At 38.2% G+C, this 21,521-nt stretch overlaps 1 long non-coding RNA gene across 1 annotated transcript; it reads right to left on the bottom strand.

Moving 5' to 3' along the window:
• Positions 1-7,024: 7,024 nt before the first annotated feature.
• On the bottom strand, positions 7,025-11,329 carry LOC134638581 (uncharacterized). The gene is made up of 3 exons (XR_010095271.2): positions 11,269-11,329; positions 7,315-7,363; positions 7,025-7,146 (listed from the first exon to the last, which is right to left on the bottom strand). It is a non-coding gene; the product is annotated as an uncharacterized LOC134638581 (long non-coding RNA).
• Between the last annotated feature and the right edge of the window lie 10,192 nt (positions 11,330-21,521).

The raw sequence follows: 21,521 nt of genomic DNA on the forward strand, positions 1-21,521 counted from the left end.
CCTAACACTGCACATCAACCTGAACACACCATCTCCATTGTGAAACATGGATGTGGCAGTATCATGGTTTGGGACTGCTTTTCTTCACCAGGGACAGGAAAACTAGTACGGGTTGATGGAAATGGATGAAGCTAAATATGGACAATCCTGGAAGAAAGCTTTTTGGATGCTGCAAAAGACTCGAGACTGCAAGACAACGACCCTAAACATAGATCCGGAGCTACAAAGAACTTGTTTAGCTCAATGCATATTCACATGTTAGAATGGGCCAGTCAAAGTCCACACCTAAATGCTATTGCTAATCTGTGGCAAGGCTTGAAAACTGCTGTTCACGTGCGCTCTCCATCCAATCTGACTGAACTTCAGGTATTTTACAAAGAAGAATGAGCAAAATTTGCAGGCTCTAGTTGTGCAAAGCTGGTATAGACATGGCCTAAAACACACACAGCTATAATTGCATTGCATTGACTCAGGGTGGCTGAATACAAATGTACTCCACTCGCTTTCATTTTTTTATTGTAAAACTTTCTCCACATCGTCTATAATTATGTGATACTTTGTGTTAGTCTTTCAATAAATTCCCGGTAAAACACATTTAAGTTTAAGGTGGTGCATGTGACAAAATGTGGAAAAGTTGATGGGATAGTAATAATTTTTTAAAGGCACTGTAGATACGGTGAGCAGAAGTTGGCAAGTTGTTTCTTATTCCCAGGAGTTAAAAAGCAACATTATCACTGTCTTCAAAAGGAGTGGTGATTAGGGCCACCTGGCAAACTAACATTTGGGTCTGTTTTTGGTCTCTACCAAATCCTGAAGAAAGTGTCTGGCTCTAAGCTTTTAATAGATCCCTTGTGTTCACAACTAGCTTCAAACTCTCTGCAATTTGCTGTTAGAAAAGTGTTCTTGAATACACTTGCTGTAACTCTAGCATAGCTGTGCTAATGGATTAAAGAAAAAAAAAGAATCCTGAAGTGAGCAGATGATGTTTTGCAATCATGATTCATGCAATACATGAACATTTTGCAAACACAGCAACATCATTTTCAAAATGTTTTTGCGTGTTGGGCAGTGATCGTGACAGTGACAGCTGATAAACGTAAGACCACACACGGCAGCCACAGCAGCTACTTTTGCTTAGTGTATATCTTTTTAGGCCCCTGTGTCTATAATTAAAATGTCTCATTGTTGCCCTTTGCATCTGGCTCTGCTCCTTCTGTTACAGCTCACTTGCTTTCTACCCAGGGTGTGCCGTGCATGCTTGGTGGGAATCCTAATGAATATAAAAGATATGGTTTTGGAAAAAGCTGCTCTCCTTGGACCCTTGGGACTTGCTGATATGCTGGCCACTGGCCCAAATACAGTAAATAGTATTGGTGGTAGTCCAGCTATGTGGGTTTGTACATTCCTATGAGCACAAATTGCAGTTTCAGCTTATTGCAGTAGTGATGTCTTTTGATTGCTTGATTTAGTCTTTTCCCCCTTTTTAAAGCATTGACTCCATTCTAAAAACTGGAGAACAGTTAAATGAGGATAAATGATCTCACTGTTTTGTTTTGTTTTTTACATTTTATTTCAAATGTACCTGATACACATAAAAGTCACTTAAGGACATGCCACTAGGTAGGGTTTTAGGGTTCTAATTAAATCTGTAAAGACCATGTCACACTTTAACAGCCTCAGTAGGTTTTTTCAACATACGCATGGGTGGTGCTCAGGTGGAATGAAATACTTTTTTATACAGAGAAGTCCACTAAAACACATTTTCAAAAATAATCATAGTTCTATAACAACTACAACCAAAGTAACATCTTAGCATTCATAACATATTTCACATTTCACTATTTTGTGTAGTTTATTTTTAGTAGACATAGTTGTGCCTATTGCATAGAGCAGCAAAATAATAAAATCTTTTGCTTTTCTGGCCTCACCAAATCCTTCTGTGACAGACAGCTGTGATTTCTGAGCTAATCATGCAGAGAGAATACTAGTTAGTACTCTGGCTGATTCCCAAATTAGGATTTCTTATGAAACCAGTGGAGGAAACTTAGCTATATAATGTTATCCTCATAACTAAACTCTGACTGTAATACAGAGGAAGCAGTAGTCTTGGCTCAGACCCTGACACTCTGGCAGAGAGAGATGACGTGGCAGGGTGTCACATCTGGGAGTTGTTGTGTGGTCAAAAACAAGTCCAGTCTTTTCAGTGCACTATGAGTAGCCACGATCCAGTTACTCAACTATGGTGCATGTCACATGTTAGCTTCTTTGACCTGAACTTCTTACCTCAGACCCAACTCCTATGAGCAGTGATGGATATTTTACATAAAAATAAGGTGAGTTTCAAACAGAGGTTTATGCTTATGCTCTATGCAAGCCTAAATTGAATATGCAGAATGGAATGGGACTTCCAGAGAGAATCCAAAAGCAGGAACTGAGTTGGAAGCAATGCGGAGGTACAGAATAATGCCACCTTAAATAGGATAATGGTCAAAATGAAATGAGGTTGGTTTTTTTATGGGAAGTGTTGCAAAACTTTTTGATTTAAATGTGCTGCTAAGGTATGCCTTAAAATCATTTGCACACATAGTAACTTTAAATCTAGTTTCTCCACATTATAAGCATTGTATTTTCTACATAGCTCTCAGTTTTATGGTCTTATGAAATCAAATAGTGGTAGACAGATGAGATCAGATCAGATGAGGGGAGACAGGCCTGGTAAGCAGGGAGGATTAGCTGATGAAACTCAAGGACTGTGTTTTGGATTCTCTTTAAGACAAAGCTTAAGTTTTGCTATGTACGTCAAAAACCCTGGAGGGAATCAGAGTCACTTCATCCTTGACATTCTGTGATAAATTTCAATGGCTGATATTTTTGGACATGACCTCCCTGTATCATGTCATGTAGCAGTATATGACCATTACCTTGGAAAATATTATGACAAAGGGAAACAAGAGATATGTACTTTTAAAAGCAACTTTTTCTTGCCCTTTCTGCGATCAATACAGGAAGGAGAGCTGGAGGTGAAGGAAGACTGCAGACATGCAGCAGCAAAACCAACAACAGTCAGCACACTACACTGTCTGTGGTTTCATTATAGCATTCCTATATTTTGTTTGTTTATGCAGCTGTTAATCTTCAGTTTGATGGATGTGTTGCGTCTAATTATAATAATTAAACTTGTGATGAAGTGATGTAGACGAATGTTGAATGGTGCAAAACAGAGATTGAGTCATGCATTTGGGAGTGCATTAAAACAGAAAAGCTCTTCTGTATGGAGCTGTGGAACAGGATGTAATAAAACTATCCACAGCGCACAGACCAAAGTTCTTTGCTCCTAAATCAGTTTTTGCTATTCTTAATATGTATGAAGAGCATTTATATTTCTATCTATCTATCTATCTATGTGTGTGTGTGTGTGTGTGTGTATGTATATGAGTCCCATTTTAACTATATGTTCATATAGTATTTCAGGAGTTCAGGGGCTGCTATAGCTCAAACAACTGAACAGGCAATCTGTTAAAGTTGGTGGTTCAATCCCTGGCTGCTCCAGTCTGCAGGCCAATGTATCCTTGGGCAAGATAACGAACCCCAAATTGTTACCCGATGGGTTCATCACAAAGTGAATGTTAAAGTAGGAAGCACTTTCTGTCAAACATGTAGAAAAAAGTTGTTACATGAATAGGTGAATGTGGCATATTGTATAAAGCAATTCGAGTGTTAAAGTAGAGGAGAAAAGTGTTATGTAGGAAACAGTCCATTTACCATTTGTTATCATCCTAGCAGGCCTACTGTGTGGCTGTGTCCTGCTTTCCCTCTCCTTTACTTGGTTTTACCCTGTGGACCCAGTGCAGAAAAAAACATGTAGACGCAAGGAGAACATGCAGACTCCACACAGAAAGACACCAGCCAAGGTTCAGATATACTGCCACCACCACACTGCTAGCATGGTTTTAGGAAAATATCAATAATAAACAAGGTCTGGATATCCAGGAAACACTGGGAGCATATTGATTCTTTTCTTTTTCACCTATTATGCTTTCTCTCTCTCTCTCTCTCTCTCTTGCTCTTGCACACACATACACACACACACACACACACAATTTCAGATAGTGGATGTACTGACTCGTTGACTCGTTGCGTACACTGTAAAATCGAATTAGTTCCCAGAACTCAAAAAAATTATGGAAACTCGTTGCCTCAAAAAAATTGAGTAAAGCTTAGCTAAAAATGACTAAATTAGGACAACTTATTTATTTTGAGTACTCTGTACAAGCTCAATTGTTCCCAGAACTCAAAAAAATTGGATCAAGTTTACGTAAGATGACCAAGTTAGGGCAACTTACTCATTTTGAGTACACTGTACAGCAGGGGTGTCCAAACTTTTTTCGCTGAGGGCCACATACATAAAAATATAGGAGGGGCTGGGCCACTTACTAGAAATTAGGTATATAACCTTAACTTTACTGTATAAAAGTTAGAAAAATCACTTAAAAGTGGTCAAATATGTTATATTGTTGAATATAATTAAAGACAAAACTGCCTTCATCACAGCTTTCCATAAATGGATCTTTATTTATTTATTCAGAAAAAGCTTTGATAGCTCAATCTCAGAATAGCAGCCTCAGATTTCTTTTTTGAGTCGTGCGACCATTTTGTCGATCGGCCCGATTTTGGCCTTCATCGTGCGTCGTGCATCGTGTAGTATACGTGGGGTAACGAGAAGCGATTAACACCTCAAGACCAGCTCCCGATCATCAATCGCTTGGTCGTGAGGATTTCAAACAGGTTTGACAGCCTCGTGAGGGTGTCACCGCAGCTTTTCACACTGCGCATGCGCAAACACAAATGTCAGCGAAAAAGACGGAGCAGCACGGGAGTGCAGCGTGTGATCTGGACACAAGCGATGGAGGCACAACTTGTAGAACTATGGCAAGCTCACCCGAGCCTTTTCGATGTGGCCTCACAAAATTATCACGACCACAAAAACCGTGAAAATAGTTGGATTTACATTGCTGCTCAATCACAGCTGCCTGATCAATGTTTTTCATTAGCAATTTAGCAAAGTTGATGGTGGTGGTGTGCGTGTCTGTGTGAGTGAAAGACAGAGAGGGAGAGCAAGCGACAGAATTTCTGTTATAACCTTCATTTTATGGATGCACAGTGTGAGCACTCAGGTCGCATCAGAGCATCGGGCGGTATAGTGTGAGACCCTGCATCGTGACCTATGAACTTCTAACCCCTGCGAGTCAATCGTACAGTTTGAGCAGGAGCTGAATCGCGCGACTGAAAAAAATCGCACAGTGTGAGCCCGGCATTAGACAGAAGATTTACAGTACAGAGAAAAATTAATAAAGGGGAAAATGGGACGGGTACATTTCAAGTTTGTTATTTAAGTTGTTAGGCTTAGAAAAACATCTATTAACGTTCGTTTGAAACGGTTATCAACATTAACAGACTGAACTGGACTTAATAACAGGAGTGCATATACTTTTAGTAAATTATTCTGGTGAGTATCAGCTGCGCTGGGTATGTAAATCGGGCCATCCAGCTGCGGTGCTGATCGTACGCCACTCGTGGCAAAAATCCGGACAAATGTCACTTGATCAAGGAGCAAATCTGCATCAGATGAGATCAGCTGACTTCTGAAATTTTCTGCACTCACTTTCTACCTTTCACTTCTTTGGTTCTGCCATGTTTAGTAACTTGGGGGTAAATTTCTTCTGTGATTGTCCTTTTTGGTGGAGCAACTGCCTTGATCAACAGCAGCTTTCCCTGGTGTTAAAACTAAGAAGTGCAATACACTCAAGCAAAAGTTGAAGTGCGGGCCATATTCTATTCTATTTATAAAATTACTTGCGGGCCAATTAAAAATGGCGGCCCGCGGGCCGGAGTTTGGACACCCCTGCTGTACAGCCTTGTTAGTTCCCAGAACTCAAAAAAATTATGGAAACTCGTTGCCTCAAAAAAACTAAGTAAAGCTTACTTAAGATGACTGTTAGGACAACTTATACATTGCAAGTCTGCAGTATTAAGAATAACTTGATATTTCTGACTGTACAATACTAATTGTTTACCTGCTGACAAACATTTCAAGTTCAACTAAATGAAAAAACAATTTGTGGTAACCTGAATATGATTAAAAATAATTAACAACAATTTTTGTAATGATGTTAAAATCAGCCCAACTTTTATTTTCAAACACAACAAAGTACAACAGCCAACATACTGGACACTGTTCTGCTGAACAACAAACAATTATATTGCCATCACTGTTATAATCTTACAATGAAACAAAGTCTCAGATGTAATTATTCTGAAAATAAGTTTAGGTCTACCACAAGTTTGTTTTGTACTTACATTACTTATATAATCAAAATAAAATATTTGTTGTTCTGTCACAAGTGCAGTCTCTAATTTAAAGAACACATTTGTTTTTCATTCCAACACATGAGCTGGAATGTTGTAATATTTTAAGGATGGCTTGTTTCCAGGCCAGGCATTACTGCCTGCATGACTGTCATGGATCGAGGTGATCCAAATGTAGGTGCGGAAGAAAGTCTTTAACTTCCCTTAAGTACAGTGGCAGTGGATGTGGGTTGGAGATGCAATGAGCTTGAACCTGCAGGCGACCATCTTCACTGACCACACCATCTGTGACGGAGGACTCATCTCTCCTGTTGTCCTGCAAGCAAACAATCATATTTTTTGGAACATGAACTTAATTGCTTTCTTATAACATTTTTTTTCCTGCATTTGGTATAAAACAGACTCCAATTTAGACAATCTCAGGCTCCCTCCCCATCGGAGAGGTGACATTCAATGTCCCAATTGTCAGTCTGGATAGCCGTGACCACCACGCAACATACAATAATGTCATGAAAGCATCATTTTAAAAAGGGCTATGCAAACATGGCCAATAACTTTCATTCTAATGATGTGCAAAATGATTTGGGCATAAAACAAATTTTGCTGTTAGAAAACTTGCAGACTTCACTATATACAGTGTAGACCCTCTAAACTAAGTTTGGGGGATGTGATCTTTCAAGAAATGCAGACCAAACTGTTGTTGTTTGTTTACTTACACAGCATGTCTTGTAGAATTAACTGGAGTCACCAGCAACAGCATAGTGCAGTCATATCTCAAGTCTAATAACAGAAGACAGGAAAAGATCAGTAAAGAAACAACTTCCCCAAACCAAAGCACAAACAAAACAATAAGTAAAACAGGCTGATCTAAAGTATGATTAAAGTTCAGCCTGATTAATATAAATGTCACTGACAGTTGCTAATATATTGGAAAACCAAAATACTTACCACTGAGTTGATGTCTTTCTGTCCAACAACAGGAGTGCTGGTCCCGAGCCTCAAAGACAGTAAGAAGCAAGCAGAGGGAGAAAAAACAGAACATTTTTCAGAAACTGATTTGATCCTTAATGGCTGTGCAATCATTGTAACATAGAGTTTGCTTATGTTGTTAAATAAAGGCTAGACTTGACATTAACCCTTGTATGGTGTTCGGGTCTGTGAGACCCGTTTTCAGTTTTTTTCAAAAGAAAAATTAAACAATTAATTATTTTTTCAACCTGAAATTCATTGGCTTTGGCTTATTTTCTGTGAAGAACATAAATCCGAACAAATTTTCAACGACCTCATACTGTAGCTCCCCCCACGCATTTACATTACATACAAGGTGTTCGGGTCCACTGGACCCAGGTCTAATAAAAGTGTTGAAAGTGTAGGTCCTGTGTTCCCATACTCTGTCTTCCTCCTTTCTGGTGCTGCTGTTTTCTTCCCCTCCCGCTCCCGCACAAAGTTGCAACATTGTTGAAAATTCAACTATCAACACCGTCTGCTCTTACATTCCCGCACATTTTACCCTCTTTCTTGAGCGATCCAAATTTTATTTTCTCACACCCTGTCCCACCTGCAAATTAGGGGCATAATACTATAAATAAGACTTTGCCAGTGTGGTTCTTTATCACAACTGATCAAGATGGCAAAAGATGGCTGCGAGGGCCATCCAATTGATTTTGGAGGAGAGAGGAGCTTCGGATGATGATGTTGACAAAGAGGTTTCAGAATATTTCACATTTCTGAAAATTCAGAGTCTGACAGTGACTTTGAAGAAGAGGATGAGGTTGAGCATCATTTAGTAACAAAATGAAGACGAGTACCCCATCAGCAGCCAGCTCCAGGACCAGAACAAGCCCACCAGACAGCAGGTGAAGAAATATGGATGTCAATAAATGGTGAAATTGAATGGTCTTCTTGCCCAAGAAATGAGCCACCCTGCAGAGCTGCTACTGTGATAAGCCAGGGCCAACACGGCTGACAGTTACTCATGTGTGGGACATCAAGTCTTCATTTGAGCTTTTCATCCCAGATTATCCAGAAAATTATTCTGGATTGCAGTAATCTAGATGGAAGGTGTGTTTTTGGAGAGAGTTGGAAGGAGATGAACCAAATTGATCTAAGAACCCCAAAGGCCTACTTTAGGGTTCTTATGCTTGCAGGAGTTTTCAGGTCCAAAGGGGAAACCGGCAAGAACCTTTCAGTGCATCAATGTCTCTGGAAAACTTCCACAAAATTTCCAGGATTATCCGTTTTGATAACCGAGACGACAGACCAGCTCGACGGCAGAGAGACAAGCTAGCTGCCATCAGGACAGTGTGGAATAAGTGGGTGCACCACCTCCCCTTGTTTTACAACCCTGGCCCTAATGTCACCATTTATGAGCAGCTGATCCCATTTAGTTGTGAAACATATTGCTTCACGTGTAAATGTGTTGTGTCTTTCCACTCACTCCACTTGATTATAACTGATTTAATTTTTTTTTATAACATTTTACAAAAAAAACGAGAAGCACATTAATTCATAAATGTGATCTAACAAAGGTAAAAGGGAAAAATTAACCATGTTTGCTGTTCATATGGCTTGTAATTGGGATGAAGTAAACATCTGTTGAGTAATTTAACATAAAATTGTTTGATAGTGTTAATTTGGAAAGCCAAAACTCTAGCGGGTCCACCAGACCCATGAACACTGGCTGAGTAACAAAAATACGAACACCACACAAGGGTTAATAGATGTTACAGATGTTCAAAAGCTGCCACAAAGCATGAAAAAAATGGATGTCTCCGAAAACGTCGGAGCATTTTTGCAAATATGTGATGTCTTGATAAATCGAGCAGATATTTGAACTTTACACAGCTACCTTCTCGCCTGAAAATATCTTAAAAGTTTATTTTGTGACCCAGAAAAAGTAATAAGTTTTTCAGCGGCGCTCCTCCGCCATTGCCGCACTTACAAGTACACACAGGCTCCGACAACCGTGGCCGACAAATGCGATCCTCCTTTTCCCCAGACTACCCTTTCTGGGTCACAAAATAACCTTTTAAGATATTTTCAGGCGAGAATGTAGCTGTGTAATGCTCAAATATCTACTTAATTTATCAGAATATCACATATTTGCAAAAGTACTTCCACGTTTTCGGAGAGCTCAGTTATCCACCCCCCACACCCCACACCTACCCCACCCCTAACGGCTGCACCTCCCAAAGAATTTTGTCTGGCCTCTTATATGGGCTCAAAATGTGGTCATAAATATTTTGTACTTGTAAATCAGTTTTGTACTTGTAAATCAGGATTTGTATGTGTAAAAAGAATTTGTGTGTGTGTAAAAAAGATTTGTGTGTGCGTAAAAAAGATTTGTGTGTGCGTAAAAAAGATTTGTATGTGTAAAAAAGATTTGTGTGTGCGTAAAAAAGATTTGTGTGTGTAAAAAAGATTTGTGTGTGCGTAAAAAAGATTTGTGTGTGGACATAGCCAAAAACCCCCTGCAAGTTACACGTACGAATTTTGACCCTATTTTTCTTCCTTTCATCTGATTGGTCAATGTCATGTCAATCACAAATGTAATAATCCAATCAGAGAACAGATGGGTTTGGCTGTCGGAGGGGCACTTTTTTGAAATGCAGGTCCTTGAAGGGTAATACAGTTTGAAGCTGGAGGATCTCTATATAAATATCCGATAGCAGCTAGGTCCGCTAATTTTCAGCAGCTGTTGAAAGTATAAAGTTGTGGTATGTTAGTGGTTAGAAATACCATCATTACTTTAGGATTAGTTTAACACAAAGTCAGGGCTGACCCGGGACCATTGCTGTGAGTCACAGTGCGCAGCATAAAAGTCCTTTCACATCGGACGCAGGATGTGCTGCTAATGCTAACTAAAAGCAAAGGATCCAGAATTTGTTGCGCTGGCTGCTGGGCTCTGTGGGTTTTTGCAGCAGCTCTACCTGTACTAGATGCACCTGCTCCTTGTCGTTTCTATCTCTGACTTTATGTCCTCTACAAGAGTTTCGTTTTTTTTTTTTTTGCTAGTTCTTCAAATGTTCAATAAAAACATGTATGCTAATTCATAAGGAAGAAAGCTTTGTAATGAAGACTGTCATTTCCAAAACACTGCCCCCCGCGGTCCGCAGCGCTGTTGAAAAGGCTGTGGAAGTCCCTGTATTAAGCACGTAGACCTGTGACACAAAAATCACCAAACTCAGACGACCACAGACTGTTTTCCTTCGTGGTGATGAAGGAAAACGCTGGGTTGGCATGTAAAAGGGCATTTATTCCCTTCAAAGACCTGCAGTTCAAAAAAAGCGTCCCTCCGACAGCCAAACCCATCTGTTCTCTGATTGGATTGTTACATTTGTGATTGACATGACATTGACCAATCAGATGAAAGGAAGAAAAATAGGGTCAAAATTCGTACGTGTAACTTGCAGGGGGTTTTTGGCTATGTCCACACACAAATCTTTTTTACGCACACACAAATCTTTTTTTACACATACAAATCTTTTTTACGCACACACAAATCTTTTTTACACATACAAATCTTTTTTACGCACACACAAATCTTTTTTACACATACAAATCTTTTTTACACACACACAAATCTTTTTTACACATACAAATCTTTTTTACACACACACAAATTCTTTTTACACATACAAATCCTGATTTACAAGTACAAAATATTTATGACCACATTTTGAGCCCATACTCTTATCTCACTCATTTATTTCAAACGATCAACAGAAAATTTCACCGACATTATGTAAGGTTTTTAAGGCTGTGGTGTTAATTTTTAAGTAACATGAGCCCAGCGGCAGCAGCAACGCTAGGCTAACACTAACTAGCCAGCAAGATTTTAAACCTGGTGCTAAACTAAGAGAAGCCACAAATCAGTTTGAATAAGAGTAAACATTTACTCACCAAGTCAGTGTATCAGGTAAAGATCCACAGCAATGACAACAATAATATCTTGAGCTGAAGCTTCTCCAGGTTTGCTCAACATATTCCATAAAAAATGCTCCGTGAACATGCGGACTGATCCGCGAGGGAGGAGGACGGTAGTGACGTGGCATTTTCAAAACACATCTTTCATCCTTCCGCACTGAGAAGCAAAACTTCCAGCTTACTTAGTTTTTCTAAGTTAGGACAACTCAAATTAATTGAGTTTATCAGCGTTTTTGCATAAAAAGTACTGGTAAGTTATTTGAATTGAGTTCTAATAACAAATTGATAAAAATTGAGTTCAGCCTATTTAATATTTTTAATTAAACACAATATTACATTTTACAGTGTACCTGGGGAACACCTGGCACCAAGATGCACTCTAAGAAGAAGGAAAACCTGCAGAGGCAGTCTGATGTTTTGGGCAATGATCTGCTGGTCCTGCCATCCATGTGGATGTTACTTTGACACAAACTACCCACCTAAGCATGTACACCCTTTGATGGAAACAGTATTCCCTGTGGCTCTGGCATCTTTCAACTCTTTTACACCCTGCCAAAAAGCAAAGATGATTCAGGAAAGAAAGACACCTTTGAGGTGTTGATTTGGTTTCCAAATTGCCCAGATTGCAGTCTAATCAAGCAAGAGTTTCTGGGAGTTTATTTTTCACCTTATACTACAGCCAGTGCTGGGGAGTACTCTAAAGCAGTGCAATATTTAGGTGTTCATTCACTGGGTGCTGAGGAGTCTAATTCAACACACTGCTGGTGTTGTTTGTCTATCGACCATTACCTCGCAGACCTGTGTTTCTCTCTTGGACTCCAACATTAGGAAGGTAAAAATACTTTATTTACTTTGGGATTTTCTGTTAGTGACGTTATTTGTATATTTGGTTACATGGATGTGTGAGTAAAACATAAAGTTAGGTAACTAGTACCACATGTGTTTCTGCATGTTCCACTGATTCAGTGAAAGCAGCTAGGCTAATGTTAGTCAAAAGTTAGCTAACTAGCTTATTTTACTGTATTTTAAGAAACACATTTCACATAGTCAATGAAAATGTTTATTTCGTTTTTAATGCTAACATTTCATTAAATGTTAGCTAGCTACTGTAATGTTCTGTTTAAACTCATGATAATGGCCATATTTAGCCAAAGAGTGGTGTAGCCTGTATGAATAATTTCAGACATTACACTTTTTGCTCAAATGTAAATAAAAGCTTAGATTTTTTTTTTCCACAATGGTGCCTCTTGTACATCGTCTTGTTATCTTTTGGGAGACGCCTGTGTCATTTCCGGTCAAAACCTTGCTGGTTGAATAAAAGTAACTTGGGATATGAATAATTATGTGCTCGACTATATACTTAACATTGTCTGCACTTTTTTTTCTTTCTGTAGGAGCATTTCTATGACATTCAGAGCAACAAAGGTTTTTTGAGTGGCGTGTCCATACTGTGTAATGCCAATCCAAAACCACCACCACCATCACAGTAAAGAGTGGAACTGAAAGGAGGGCTCACATGACCAAGGACATTTGGTTTCACTGATGACCAGCAAACAAGAGATCAATGTATGGAAGCCATGTCTCTTCTTCATCACACCAATGACGAAGATATAGCCCTCCTCAAGATGAGAGAGACATTCTACTATCATCAGCAGATGACCCACAAGAATCGACAAACATTCTTCAGATGTTTCCTAATTTTTTGGACACTAAAAGACTGGTAGGTGAACAAATGGGAATCTGAAAAATACTTGATTTACAAGAAGTGATTTTAATGGACATACTTCTCTTTCCTTAGATTTTGCAGGACTTTGCAATGATGTTTGGAGTAAAGACTGCTTTCAGGTTCCTGGAAAAATGGAACACCAGTTTTCTGCCTTGAACAGATGCTGATGAGCCAGGTAGTGTCCTAAAGTAACACTTTATTAGTGTAATAATTTTTGTTTTCATTTTTGTTATCAGTTACTTCATTTAAAGTTATCAAAAAAGCAGCAGTTTGCATAATGTGTGTAAGGATCACTTCTTTTCTGTCTATGCCCTCAACCAGTTGTTATATGTGAGTGAAGTTTAGTTCTACCTCCCCGTTTCCAGCATTAGTATTTAACTCCTTAGCCCTGTCTGCAGAGTGGGACAGCGACATGGCCTCTCTTCTTGTTTTGCTGCATCTTCTCACACCACAACCAGCTGGAAGGAAATGGCCCAAGAAGATCAGTGGTAGGAGATAATTAGGAGTAGTAGTAGTTCCTATTTTAAAGACGTGTTTACGTTTTCTAAGACAACCAGGCCTTCATCATTTTTTGCACACATAAATCACTGATTTGTGCATGAAATGTTTGTGTGCATGATCTACACACTGATTTGTGAGTATGCACTGTTCGTAAATGAGGCCCATTAAGTATTCCCTAAGGCATTTCTAAACACTGGCAACCTGATCTGGTGTGCTAATTTTATGGAGTTGAAGATGTGATAAATGGAGGGGTGTAGTTACTTTTTTTCCATATGACAGATCTGTTTGTTTCTCAGATATTAGGAGAATAATCAGAAAATTTCAGTTTTGTCACATGTTAAAATAAAGTGTTTATATTAATAATGCTGTTTAAGGGATCCTAAAATACTTGCTTCTTCAGGTTTGTTAAGTCCAAATGTATTATTACTTTGCTACGTTGTTTCATTTGTGGTCTTTGTAACACTTACATGACCAGCCCTATAGTGGAATGAACATGAGGTGATGGATGATTGTTGTAAACATGGAAATGTTTCCCCTCGTTGCCATTCATGTCATGTGTTTGGAATGAAGAAGAAGGTCACAGAGGACCACAGCACAGCAGAATCAGAAAACTAAATGAATCCCTATAGGCAAATTGATTTTTTAAAATTAGCTCAACACATAGTTGGTAAAAAAAAAAAAAAAGAAGGAAAAAATAAAATAAAACAGAATCAAAAATTTAAAAACAGTAGTAGTAATAATAATAGCAGCAATTCTGGAAGTGATGGCGTTCCTGTTCATTTCAGTCAGTCTGTGATGGTAGTTGAGAATTTTGTCCTGTGACTATATCAGTAAAATTCTGATTTATTTTTCCATCCAGCAACTGCTTTGAATGTAAGTGAGTGAAATCAGTCAAATGATTCATATTTTCATGTTATAGTGTTGGCACAGTTCAAGTGCATCATGATGTAATTTTCACAGTAGTGTTGTGATCCCACACTGTTTGAACATACCCTGCAAACATCAGAGCGTTGTATGAGTTTGATGAGTACCGCTGAAAGATAACCTACAGAGTCTTTAATACAAGTGAGATTTGTTCCATAGTGTAGAGCAAAATGTTCTTATCATTCTCAGGCTGCTCCACATACCAACTACAGACTCTGACTCATCACGTTATTAACAATATAGGTAAACGGAATGTAGCCATATTATCTCTACTTCATAGTGCAGTTTTTATTTTTTTATTTTTATTTTTTATTTAACCTTTATTTAACCAGGAAGATCCCATTGAGATTAAAAAGATAGGATATTTGGTACCCCAACATTTCCTTCTATACCTGTAGTTTATTACTGTCAAACAGGGTGAGATCATGAAATAAATCAGTGTTTTATTGAATGGTTCATCATAAAGAGATGGCTAGGTGGTCGATAAAGCAATAAAACAAAAAAGGTAAACATCAGACAGAAGTCAAAGAAGTAAAGAAGAAGAAGAAAACCACAATCTTCTGCAGGCCAACTTCTCTCTACCATTTGAAAACACATAGCTGAAGCTTACCACAGCAGTAAAACTGGCTCACACTGAGACTGAAGTGCTTGTCTCCAAGTTTTATACTGCAGAACTGATTGATTGCTGAGTGATTCCAGTTTTGCACTGGTTTCACAGGGACACAACCACACAGTGCACACAGTAGGCCTGCTAGGACTGTAACAAATGGTGAATGAACTGGTTCCTACATAGCGCATTCCTACTCTACTTGAGCACTCGAAGCACTTTATACCAATTCATACAAGAACTTTGTTCTGTGCCTGAGTGCTTTCTGGCTAACATTCACACAAATTCATACTCTGATGAACACACCAGAGAGCAACTTGGGGTTCAGTATCTTGCTCAAGGATAATTTGGGTGCAGACTGGAGCAGCCAGGGATCAAAATACCAATCTTCCAATTAATAGATGACTTTCTCTACCTCCTGACCTACAGCTCACTATAACACCAACCTTGAGACAGCTGCTGATATATTTTGGACCATACTTGGATGAACTACAGCCACATCTATGACCATGTGAAAAGGAGCGCCAATTTTTAAACAATATTGAAACCACAGTGTTATTTTGGGGTATGAAATTGTTGCTTCTGACTTTGTATGCAGATATTTTTAATCAGTGAGCTGCTTTACAATGCACTGTTAACATAGTCATGTGAAAAAGAAAGTTTGCACAGGGCTCTGTGCAGTCCTGTGTAGCTGCAAAAGAGCTTTTATGCTTAAATAAAAGATTTCAGACTAATGTGTAAATATATCGGTGGCACTAAGCAGGGCTGTTTTTAGGTGCTTTAAAGAGGACTAAACTGCAGTGTTGTCAAAGGTAAATTATTAAATGTATACCCCCATTATAAGGATAATATCATTGTGATAATTATCTCAGTGCAGACCTGTAGCAGAGCTGACCTGATGGTTCAGTACTCCAGCCAACTCTTCAAGTCAGGCTCAGGACAGTTTCCTTAGGCAAACAAAAACAACCAATGACATTGTCCCTTCTGTGTCTCGCATACAGAAAGAAAAAAAAAATACACTTTTAAAACCTTTGCTAGTCAACAAGCCACAACTCAAGCAACCTTGTCTGGCCCATTTAGGCCCGTAAGTATTTAGACAGAGGCATGATTTCTATACACCAACAGAAATTAAATAATTAAGATTCAAGTGAGACCTTCGGATTTGTTTCAGTGGGCTTGAAACCAGCACCCATATTAAAGCCTTTTTAATTGAAAATTACCTGTAAATGCACATTATGATTGCTACAAAGGACATACCACAGACATGCTTCAGTTGCCAAACTGACCTTACCTCATTTTAATTCAGTACAATTTAAATTTCTGAAATGTCTTTGCTTTTACTTTATGACACATTGCAGCACATTTTGTTTTAACAGTACACAGGGAAGCCAAAATCATGCAACTTTCCCTATGCTTTAAAATGGCTATATTATGATTGTATCATCACAGTATGGTTTACAGGAGCACTACTATGGCGGAAGACAATTTTAGTGACAAATTTTCATAATCATCAATACTCCAAAAACATTTTGTACAAAATATATCAGTCAATATGGATTAGTTGTACATGACCATCATTTCAGGGGACAGCTTGGTCTTACAGAGGTGTACTTAAAGTGGAACTAAAACTATTATGCACTGTAATCCCACTGCTGCTCTCTAGTCAAGTATAGTTGAACTATTTGTGTGCCATTCTTTCAGCTCTTGCCATCCATGAAAACAAAGGGCTGCCTACTTTGTTTTATCTGCATGGCTGGCCGTACTTAAACTGATTGCTCTCCCCATAATTTTAAATAAAAAGCTACATGAGGTGAATCATTTTAAGAGCTGCCCTGAAGTGCGCCTTTCACATCCATTGCAGCTCTGTCATAAGAGTCCAGTCCACAACAGGATGTTGTGAAAGTGGTCAGCAGAAGCAGAGGTTGTTAGATGAAGTTCTCAGTACCTTTGTGTTTGTGAATGTGGCTTAAAAGCTTTACTTTTATTAAAAAATGTGTATTGAGCACCATAATAGTGATATTTAATAATGCATAAGTTTGTGAACATTAGAGCAGACATTCAATGGCTTAAAGAAGGTAGCAGATTTACAACTTGAATTTGTTAGCTGCCTCTATTTCACTCGGGTTTCGATGAGTGTCCTTGTTCAATACTGCCTGTGGATTTTAAATGACGATGGATCCAGCAGTTTTTGTTCTTACCAACTAACATTTTATTGTTTGGAGATTATTCACTTTAAAACACCAACCCTTAGAAAGTCTTTGAGGAAGGTACATATCACATAGTACCTGAGTATATAAATTATCCTAGTAATATAGTGCTGTATAAATCAAAATAGTTTGCCTGTTAAATAAGGAAAAGATTACTGATGCATGAGATCTGAGAATCTGAATAGCAATGGTGACTAACATAATGGGATTTGGTTAGACTTGCTGAAATAACGAGCAGAGAAGAGACTTGTCTATCAACTAATAACATCTCATGGGTTCTTAGTATTAATTTTCTAACCTTCCATGGCCCCGCAAAATGTAGGTGGTGGTGTGGTTATCAATCACATGCACCAACTGCTGTTAAAACAAAGAAGAAGCTTCTCCATTATTAAAACTAAAGCACTTTATTATTACTTCTGGGGTACAACTGTAACATTACACTCTAAGTTACTGCTGCTCCTTCCTTGAAAGGGGACACCCTTGTGGTTTGCACCTTGAGGACCACTGTTGAACATGATGCCATATTTATACCTTAATGTGGGGATGGACCTACATCGAACTTTGTGGGAGGAAACTGAAACTGCTGGAGACAAAAGGGAGAACAAATGCAGGTTCTTCCTGCAAAGCAAACATGCTGACCACCATGTGACCAACAACACATACAGGACTGACAAGAACTTAAAATGTCAGACTATGTTAAATACGTTCTTTTAACTGGAATAACTAAGGACAGAGGAAAACTTAAAATCACCCTGTAACTGATTGGCCACCTTTTCAGGTCATACCCCAACTTTTGCCCTGTGACAGGTGACTGAGACAGACTTGAGCCCTCTACAACCTTGAATTAGACATGCAGTCAATAAAATGGAAGATTGAATGGATGGATAAAACGTTTAAATCTAATGGTAATAATAATATTTTACCTTACTTCTTTTGTACTCAGCCAAAAACTTAAAATCTAGAATAAACGCTGCAAGTATGCGTGTTCTACTGTTTGGGAACATCCGTACCTTTTTGGCTATCACAAATTCACATTGTTACACTGAGGTCCAATAGTTAGCTTTAAGGGCTATATTTGCTTCTGAGTCTGTGAGCAACTTTTGGTTTTAAGAAAGATGAGCATGCAAATTTTTATTATGATAGCACAAATGAGCAAACATTACTCCACTACTGGGATGATTACTTGTACTTGTAATTTTGTAAAAGCTAAAATATATAACTTTGTCTTTGATTCTGGGTACAGGTGTCATTTGTGTCCTATGCATAGCATTAGCGAAGCAGAAAAAAGCAATGTATTCCCAGGAAGAATAATGGGCATTCTAGAGATTTGCCATAGCGGCCAAACTATTTTAGTAAAACTTTTTGATTTATTTAATAAATGCTGAACTGAAATGGAGTGACTCTAAAGAGTTTTATAAATTGAAATGATGTTTTATGGAGCAACTGAAAGAACAGCCTTGGCCAAGAAGAATATTTAATAGATACTGACAAAAATCAGTAAGATGACCAATTCATACTCTCAAAAACAAATCAAAACTTTAAGATTTTTGGTATTTTAGGGCTGGCATTCTACCAACTTACTATTACTTAGTACCTACAATATCAATATCTTACTTATTCAAACTCCAATAATTATGACAGATCATTTAATTCCAGTTTGTTCAATTAGATAAAGTGCTTTTCTTTATATGCAATAAAATTTAAAGCCTTCCTGTGCACAGATTTCTGTGGGCTACATTGATCACAGAACATCACTTCCGCATCAGATGAGAGTGAAAACATAATTGAATGCAGCACAGAATCAGGTCAAGATCTTCCTGACAAAACACTCTTGCCTGATGGCAGCTCGCCAGAAATATTCCCAACATCAGCAGCAGAGTTGCTGAAAATTTTGACTGAAGAACAAAGTGTAGAAGAAACAAAATAAAGAACACATTTATAATTTTTTGCTCTTACACATTTTATGCAACAGCTCACTTCAATATGAACAATGAAGTCAGAGTTTGTGTTGGGATTCCTTGAAGTTTGCAGCAGTTTTGAGTTCACTGGCTATGTTTTGTGTCAATAAACAACCTCAGTCTTAAAGAACACTTGGGAATTTTTTTGTCCGGGGGGAGCTTTCTCTCAATTTCTTTCTGTTTTATAATTATAAGAAAGTCTGGGCAATGAGCTACCAGAACTATTCTGTAATTTTACAAATTCATTTCCTACAATTTATGCAAAAAGGGTCAAACCGAAAGATTTATTTGATTTAAAGCAGCAGTATTTCTGTATCACGTACAAAAACTGAAAAGTACTGTTGAAATTGCATTTCTTTTTTTAAGATCAAAGTGGGCTGTATGTGGCCCATTATATAAAATGAGTCAACAACCCTGAGTTAGACAGTCAGCCTTTTCAAAGATGAGTTATGAATTTGTCTGCAGCGTCAAAAAGATGGATATAGTCAGAACTTGGTGTTTGGTTTTTTGGGTTTTTTTTGTTTGTTTTTCTACTTGTTGTGTCCCTGTAGGTAAATTTTGCTTGCTTACTTGAATATCAGGGAAACTGTAATTTATAATTATGAATGAAGGAATGGAGGGGTTCTGCTGTGGTTTGAGTCCACTTGTCCTCTTGGATGGAAAGGTCACTGTAAATCATTAAAAAAAATCTAAGTGATCACTTTTACCAAGTGATGAAAAATTTCAGTCTGATGGGACTGGTCTCTTCCAAGATAAGAGTCCCTAAATTCATAGGGCATTATGATGGCGGGACCAATAGTGTCACTGAACTGTTCGATTAATGTGAAAATGACCTGAACCCAACCAGAGTACCTAGAAATTCCACCACCATTAACACTTTACCCTTTGAAAAACCTACTAGGAGTAACCCTTGAAGCTCTTTTCTGAAATGAGGAGTCTCTGTCATATTTCAGGCATGCCTATCGAACAAAATGACTGGGTTTGTGTCAGAAGTTAGCGAGGGTGGTCTCTGTCTCTGCAGTTACCTTTGGAAAAACCAGGAAACTGTTCTACTGTGTCTTTAATATATTCGGAGGTGTCAAAATTTGTTATGAATGGTACTGGGGAGGTCGTCAAATGTCATCTTTATAGGGGGAAAGAGCTAAAGCCAAAAAACGATGGATGAAATATCTTTTAGAAGAATGGTGTTCAGTCCATCCACTAGAGTTCATGAGACTTGTGGAATCAGTGGCAAAGTGCATTAAAGATGCGATTTGTGTTGTTTTTTCCTTTTTTCCCACTCATCTGTAATTTGTCAGATGGCCACACTGTAACTCAGTGATGGGTTTTTAATTGTTTTTGGAGAACAAAAGCGTTGCCCCTGACACACCTGCTAATGGAACCATCTGTTTTTGGTCATTTGTATGGGTCAAAACTGAAGTCACATTGTCAAAACTGCTATTACAGTAAGTGAAACAGAGTCTATGTGGATAAAACCGTGAAGAGTTTTCCATTGCTTTTACACAAAATGCATTAAGTTGCCACATATTTCAAACTCCAGTAACTCTTTTCTCATTCAGTCACCATCTGCAGAGAACATTATTTAAAATGCTAAAAAACTGTTTACAAAAACCCCACAGATGGTAAATTCTGTACATTTCTACAAAGAACATCAAGAATCTTTGTAGAATACTTTCCTCTGACTTGCGATCTATCCAGTAACAAACAAAAAAACACAGTGTTTTCTGTTTTGTCCATAAGTTTTAACCACGATTTTCTTGTAGAGTAAAACAAGCTGTTGTTGTTACCTATGTTGTCTTCAGGGAAGTCTGCAGTGACTCTGCAGGGATCATATTTGCTCTGTTCACCTCTGCAACTGAATTCAAGTCAAAAGGTTTACAGTTTTGTTGGACTTATTCAGCTTGGCAGCATTTACTATGTATTTCTGTGCATAAACAACCAATAAATGTGACCTTCAATGCCCTAGAAGTTTTAAAAGTAAGTAATTCAGAAAGAAAAATGTATTTTTCATACATCAGGACTTGAAAACAAGTCAAATTCAACCCAAACACAGTAATGTTGATGAAAACATTCCAACTTTCACCCTAAGAAGAAGTAAAACTTTACAGTACAGCATGATGTGCAATAATTATTGAGTTTACTATCTTTTACAGTAGCAATGGTTAGAACAACCAGGAGTGGTCACCTTAAATTGGGAAGGCCCTACATTCAGCCCCAGCCAGTTTGAGTTTTTCTGTGTGAATATTGCTTGAGATGATTGAGATGTTGTCCCTGTACCTGCGTGGGTTCTCTCTGAGTGCTCTGGC

The sequence above is a fragment of the Pelmatolapia mariae genome, linkage group LG12 (assembly GCF_036321145.2).
Source record: "Pelmatolapia mariae isolate MD_Pm_ZW linkage group LG12, Pm_UMD_F_2, whole genome shotgun sequence".
Taxonomy (NCBI): domain Eukaryota; kingdom Metazoa; phylum Chordata; class Actinopteri; order Cichliformes; family Cichlidae; genus Pelmatolapia; species Pelmatolapia mariae.